The following is a 7500-nucleotide window of genomic DNA, read 5'->3' on the forward strand; positions in this document are numbered from 1 at the left end:
CCGGGGCTCTGCCCAACAGACGCGAACCCGAGGCCCGCGGAAGGACAGGCTGCGCACCCGGGCCGTAGGCCGGCACCCAGCGGGTCGCGACGTCCTACTAGGGGAGAAGTGCGGCCCACCGCACACCGGAACGGCCCCACCCCCCGCGGCGAGTGGAAAGGCAACCGGACACGGCCCCGCCGCGGATTGCTCCGCGCGGGCGGCCGGCCCCATCTGCCGAGGGCGGAGGCCAGTGGCCGGATGGGCGTGAATCTCACCCGTTCGACCTTTCGGACTTCTCACGTTTACCCCAGAACGGTTTCACGTACTTTTGAACTCTCTCTTCAAAGTTCTTTCAACTTTCCCTCACGGTACTTGTTCGCTATCGGTCTCGTGGTCATATTTAGTCTCAGATGGAGTTTACCACCCACTTGGAGCTGCACTCTCAAGCAACCCGACTCGAAGGAGAGTCCCGCCGACGCTCGCACCGGCCGCTACGGGCCTGGCACCCTCTACGGGCCGTGGCCTCATTCAAGTTGGACTTGGGCTCGGCGCGAGGCGTCGGGGGTAGTGGACCCTCCCAAACACCACATGCCACGACAGGCGGCAGCCTGCGGGGTTCGGTGCTGGACTCTTCCCTGTTCGCTCGCCGCTACTGGGGGAATCCTTGTTAGTTTCTTTTCCTCCGCTTAGTAATATGCTTAAATTCAGCGGGTAGTCTCGCCTGCTCTGAGGTCGTTGTACGAGGTGTCGCACGCCACACCGCCAGCCGGCTGTGCACGCTACCGAGTAAGTACCGGTATGCGAACCGCCAGGCGACGGGCGCGCATCGCACATTTCAGGAGGCGCGGCCGGCCCCACAGGCGGCCGCGACGCTCCCAGGTCTGCGAAGCGGGGCAAACGCCGCGCGCTTCAGTATACGTAGCCGACCCTCAGCCAGACGTGGCCCGGGAACGGAATCCATGGACCGCAATGTGCGTTCGAAACGTCGATGTTCATGTGTCCTGCAGTTCACATGTCGACGCGCAATTTGCTGCGTTCTTCATCGACCCACGAGCCGAGTGATCCACCGTCCTGGGTGATCTTTTCTTAGTTTCCACTGTCTCTTTCAAGACAGTTGCATAGGCGGGACGTAGGCGTGTGGCGGCCCCTGTTCAAGCGTTCTGTGTCCAACGGCCTCACGGCCGATGGGCGTCGTACGGCTCCACACCGGAGCGGACAGGCAGTCGGGCGAAAGTCATTCAAAACCGGCGCCAGGCGCCAGGTGCCGCAGGCCAGCCGCTCCAGCGCTTCAGCGCTCGTACCACACAACATTGGCGTTAGTTTTGAGAAGCACGCGTGGTTCCGCACGCGGCGCACGGCTACTGCGAGCCGTACAGGTAGCGTGTTGCGCGACACGACACGCACACCGAAAGACATGCAGTCTAGTCGGTAATGATCCTTCCGCAGGTTCACCTACGGAAACCTTGTTACGACTTTTACTTCCTCTAAATGATCAAGTTTGGTCATCTTTCCGGTAGCATCGGCAACGACAGAGTCAATGCCGCGTACCAGTCCGAAGACCTCACTAAATCATTCAATCGGTAGTAGCGACGGGCGGTGTGTACAAAGGGCAGGGACGTAATCAACGCGAGCTTATGACTCGCGCTTACTGGGAATTCCTCGTTCATGGGGAACAATTGCAAGCCCCAATCCCTAGCACGAAGGAGGTTCAGCGGGTTACCCCGACCTTTCGGCCTAGGAAGACACGCTGATTCCTTCAGTGTAGCGCGCGTGCGGCCCAGAACATCTAAGGGCATCACAGACCTGTTATTGCTCAATCTCGTGCGGCTAGAAGCCGCCTGTCCCTCTAAGAAGAAAAGTAATCGCTGACAGCACGAAGGATGTCACGCGACTAGTTAGCAGGCTAGAGTCTCGTTCGTTATCGGAATTAACCAGACAAATCGCTCCACCAACTAAGAACGGCCATGCACCACCACCCACCGAATCAAGAAAGAGCTATCAATCTGTCAATCCTTCCGGTGTCCGGGCCTGGTGAGGTTTCCCGTGTTGAGTCAAATTAAGCCGCAGGCTCCACTCCTGGTGGTGCCCTTCCGTCAATTCCTTTAAGTTTCAGCTTTGCAACCATACTTCCCCCGGAACCCAAAAGCTTTGGTTTCCCGGAGGCTGCCCGCCGAGTCATCGGAGGAACTGCGGCGGATCGCTGGCTGGCATCGTTTATGGTTAGAACTAGGGCGGTATCTGATCGCCTTCGAACCTCTAACTTTCGTTCTTGATTAATGAAAACATACTTGGCAAATGCTTTCGCTTCTGTTCGTCTTGCGACGATCCAAGAATTTCACCTCTAACGTCGCAATACGAATGCCCCCGCCTGTCCCTATTAATCATTACCTCGGGTTCCGAAAACCAACAAAATAGAACCGAGGTCCTATTCCATTATTCCATGCACACAGTATTCAGGCGGGCTTGCCTGCTTTAAGCACTCTAATTTGTTCAAAGTAAACGTGCCGGCCCACCGAGACACTCACTCAAGAGCACCCTGGTAGGATTGCAACGGGGTCCGCCTCGGGACGCACGAGCACGCACGAGGCGCGTCGCACGCCTTCAGCTCGCCCCACCGGCAGGACGTCCCACGATACATGCCAGTTAAACACCGACGGGCGGTGAACCAACAGCGTGGGACACAAATCCAACTACGAGCTTTTTAACCGCAACAACTTTAATATACGCTATTGGAGCTGGAATTACCGCGGCTGCTGGCACCAGACTTGCCCTCCAATAGATACTCGTTAAAGGATTTAAAGTGTACTCATTCCGATTACGGGGCCTCGGATGAGTCCCGTATCGTTATTTTTCGTCACTACCTCCCCGTGCCGGGAGTGGGTAATTTGCGCGCCTGCTGCCTTCCTTGGATGTGGTAGCCGTTTCTCAGGCTCCCTCTCCGGAATCGAACCCTGATTCCCCGTTACCCGTTACAACCATGGTAGGCGCAGAACCTACCATCGACAGTTGATAAGGCAGACATTTGAAAGATGCGTCGCCGGTACGAGGACCGTGCGATCAGCCCAAAGTTATTCAGAGTCACCAAGGCAAACGGACCGGACGAGCCGACCGATTGGTTTTGATCTAATAAAAGCGTCCCTTCCATCTCTGGTCGGGACTCTGTTTGCATGTATTAGCTCTAGAATTACCACAGTTATCCATGTAACGTGGGTACGATCTAAGGAACCATAACTGATTTAATGAGCCATTCGCGGTTTCACCTTAATGCGGCTTGTACTGAGACATGCATGGCTTAATCTTTGAGACAAGCATATGACTACTGGCAGGATCAACCAGGGAGCTGCGTCAACTAGAGCTGAGCAGCCGGCCGCCCGGGAGTGTGTCCCGGGGGCCCGCGCGAACACGCAAGCGTCCGCTCAATTATTCTGCAAACAGGAGGAGGCTGAGCTCCCCTGCACCATACACCTCGAAACCCTCTCAGGTCCCGGCGGCGCGCAGCGCCGTCCTAAGTACTTGGTCGGGTTCGAGAGAGGCGCAATCGCCCGGAGTTTGGCGAGTAGACGCTTTAGGTGCGACCACCCGTGCTCCCAACTGAGCTTGCCGCTGCCGACAGAGGCCCGGGAGCGTGCTGTCGTGGCATTGCCGGCGGGAGACAACACGCGCACACCTACGGTGACCGGCAGCTCCAACGCCAGCGCCACAGAGGACAAAAGCCCCACTTGGGTGCCGAAGCGAACTCTCCCAGCACAGCGCACGCGCCAACACGTCCGCACAGCTGCGATACAAACCACCTGCGAGAACCGCAGAGGCGACCGAGCAGCAGACGGCGTCGCGGCGCCGAGCGCCGGGCGGCGGCGCATCCTCAGCGCACACAGTCCTCAATCGGACCAGCACACTGCAGATGTCCACCCGCGCTTCGCACCGGGCCCGCGAGGACCTACTTTGGCCGCACGGCGCCGCGTGCAGGGTGCGCCGGCGCGCAGCTGCGCCGCCTGCCGCCCTCCGTCGGCCGGCGCGCCTGCCACTGGCCGCCCCCACCAGCCGGCTGTAGCGCGTGCGCCCCACGCACCGCACGGCCAACACGCCGGGAGGCCCCCCCTCACCGGCCGGGGACGGTCCCACCCAGCCACCGCCGCGTATCGCTTCACACCCACATGCCATTCACGTTCGTGGGCATGGTGGGTATCGCTGCAACAACCGGTTGGTAGCTCAACCGATCGTCGCCATCACTGATTCACCCCTAGCGAGAACAACCGCACCACAACGGTTTACCAGTTGTTCATTTGCGTAACGTCACCAGCAAACGTAGGCGTCCATCGCCATTTGCAAATTCAACGATTGTTGCATGCCTGTGTCAGGTGTCACGACACACTGTCTGCCCACATACACGCAACAACATGTCCACGCTTAGCGAACACGTGGAAGGTGGCCCCCGTACGTATGCGATGTCCATTGCGCGAACGACTGTCAACCGGCCTCTGTCGCATGTCGCAGATGTGGAACGCAGTGCACCGTGCTATCACGGTGTGTGAGAAGAGACGACTACGTCTGACAACACGCGCCACTACATCAACAGACGGCTCATGCTGATCGCCATCCAGGGCATACCACACTGCAATCCAGCTCTTATAGGGAGACGACACGTAGCTGAGTGCACAACATTTGGACCGCATGGTTCGCCGTTGTTGGCGCAGTCGTTGTACGGTCACATGTACCACGATGTATCATTCAGTACATGAGGACCAATGTGCAGTACAGTGTGTGATTTGGACGTACAACATCAGCGGACAGTTGACACAGGCCGTACCACAGCGTAGGCTAAGTGCTTCGCCATGCGAATGCCAATGAACAACTGCAAATGCCAATGAACAACTGCAAAGGGCATTGAGCATGTACGTCCTGCTGCCATCCACATTACAGTGTATAGCTGCAAGGTGTTTAACATGAAGCGATACACTGGGGACCGGGCAGTGCGAGTAGCAAACTATATTGCGGGGGTTGCAGTTAGGCAACACTACACTAATTTAACGCGTCGTATGACAATTACAGAGCAGGTTAAGGCCCAACGTGTGTTGGGTTAAGGCCCAACGTGTGTTGGGTTAAGGCCCAACGTGTGTTGGGTTAAGGCCCAACGTGTGTTGGGTTACGGCCCAACGTGTGTTGGGTTAAGGCCCAACGTGTGTTGGGTTAAGGCCCAACGTGTGTTGGGTTACGTTAAGGGGCAATGTGGGTTACGTTAAGGGGCAATGTGGGTTACGTTAAGGGGCAATGTGGGGTTACGTTACGGCGCAATATAGGTTACGTTACGGCGCAATATAGGTTACGTTAAGGGGCAATGTGGGTTACGTTACGGCGCAATATAGGTTACGTTACGGCGCAATATAGGTTACGTTAAGGCGCAATATCGGTTACGTTAAGGCGCAATACAGGTTACGTTAAGGCGCAATACAGGTTACGTTAAGGCGCAATACAGGTTACGTTAAGGCGCAATACAGGTTACGTTAAGGCGCAATACAGGTTACGTTAAGGCGCAATACAGGTTACGTTAAGGCGCAATACAGGTTACGTTAAGGCGCAATACAGGTTACGTTAAGGCGCAATGCAGGTTACGTTAAGGCGCAATGCAGGTTACGTTAAGGCGCAATACAGGTTACGTTAAGGCGCAATGCAGGTTACGTTAAGGCGCAATGCAGGTTACGTTAAGGCGCAATACAGGTTACGTTAAGGCGCAATACAGGTTACGTTAAGGCGCAATACAGGTTACGTTAAGGCGCAATACAGGTTACGTTAAGGCGCAATACAGGTTACGTTAAGGCGCAATACAGGTTACGTTAAGGCGCAATACAGGTTACGTTAAGGCGCAATACAGGTTACGTTAAGGCGCAATACAGGTTACGTTAAGGCGCAATACAGGTTACGTTAAGGCGCAATACAGGTTACGTTAAGGCGCAATACAGGTTACGTTAAGGCGCAATACAGGTTACGTTAAGGCGCAATACAGGTTACGTTAAGGCGCAATACAGGTTACGTTAAGGCGCAATACAGTTACGTTAAGGCGCAATACAGGTTACGTTAAGGCGCAATACAGACGTTAGGCCATACGTTACTTAAGGCGCAATACAGGTTACGTTAAGGGCGCAATACAGGTTACGTTAAGGCGCAATACAGGTTACGTTAAGGCGCAATACAGGTTACGTTAAGGCGCAATACAGGTTACGTTAAGGCGCAATACAGGTTAGGTTAAGGGCGCAATACAGGTTAGGTTAAGGCGCAATACAGGTTAGGTTAAGGTACGACATAGGTTAGGTTAAGGTACGACATAGGTTAGGTTAAGGTACGACATAGGTTAGGTTAAGGTACGACATAGGTTAGGTTAAGGTACGACAGTAGGTTAGGTTAAGGTACGACATAGGTTAGGTTAAGGTACGACATAGGTTAGGTTAAGGTACGACATAGGTTAGGGTTAAGGTACGACATAGGTTAGGTTAAGGTACGACATAGGTTAGGTTAAGGTACGACATAGGTTAGGTTAAGGTACGACATAGGTTAGGTTAAGGTACGACATAGGTTAGGTTAAGGTACGACATAGGTTAGGTTAAGGTACGACATAGGTTAGGTTAAGGTACGACATAGGTTAGGTTAAGGTACGACATAGGTTAGGTTAAGGTACGACATAGGTTAGGTTAAGGTACGACATAGGTTAGGTTAAGGTACGACATAGGTTAGGTTAAGGTACGACATAGGTTAGGTTAAGGTACGACATAGGTTAGGTTAAGGTACGACATAGGTTAGGTTAAGGTACGACATAGGTTAGGTTAAGGTACGACATAGGTTAGGTTAAGGTACGACATAGGTTAGGTTAAGGTACGACATAGGTTAGGTTAAGGTACGACATAGGTTAGGTTAAGGTACGACATAGGTTAGGTTAAGGTACGACATAGGTTAGGTTAAGGTACGACATAGGTTAGGTTAAGGTACGACATAGGTTAGGTGTAAGGTACGACATAGGTTAGGTTAAGGTACGACATAGGTTAGGTTAAGGTACGACATAGGTTAGGTTAAGGTACGACATAGGTTAGGTTAAGGTACGACAGTAGGTTAGGTTAAGGTACGACATAGGGTAGGTAAGGTACGACATAGGTTAGGTTAAGGTACGACATAGGTTAGGTAAGGTACGACATAGGTTAGGCTTACGGTACGACATAGGTTAGGTTACGGTACGACATAGGTTAGGTTACGGTACGACATAGGTTAGGTTACGGTACGACATAGGTTAGGTTACGGTACGACATAGGTTAGGTTACGGTACGACATAGGTTAGGTTACGGTACGACATAGGTTAGGTTACGGTACGACATAGGTTAGGTTACGGTACGACATAGGTTAGGTTACGGTACGACATAGGTTAGGTTACGGTACGACATAGGTTAGGTTACGGTACGACATAGGTTAGGTTACGGTACGACATAGGTTAGGTTACGGTACGATAGTAGGTTACGAGTTACGGTACGATATAGG

At 53.6% G+C, this 7500-nt stretch overlaps 2 non-coding genes and 1 pseudogene across 2 annotated transcripts; all 3 read right to left on the reverse strand.

Annotated features, from left to right (window-relative positions):
• Window positions 1–717, reverse strand: part of LOC124566312 — a 4239-nt pseudogene extending 3522 nt beyond the window's left edge.
• Window positions 718–905: 188 nt separating this feature from the next.
• Window positions 906–1060, reverse strand: LOC124566311. Its single transcript, XR_006970865.1, has one exon. It is a non-coding gene; the product is annotated as a 5.8S ribosomal RNA (ribosomal RNA).
• A 351-nt stretch (window positions 1061–1411) lies between these two features.
• On the reverse strand, window positions 1412–3321 carry LOC124566315. Its single transcript, XR_006970867.1, has one exon. It is a non-coding gene; the product is annotated as a small subunit ribosomal RNA (ribosomal RNA).
• Between the last annotated feature and the right edge of the window lie 4179 nt (window positions 3322–7500).

This window comes from Schistocerca americana, unplaced genomic scaffold (assembly GCF_021461395.2).
Source record: "Schistocerca americana isolate TAMUIC-IGC-003095 unplaced genomic scaffold, iqSchAmer2.1 HiC_scaffold_1383, whole genome shotgun sequence".
NCBI classification, from domain to species: Eukaryota; Metazoa; Arthropoda; class Insecta; order Orthoptera; family Acrididae; genus Schistocerca; species Schistocerca americana.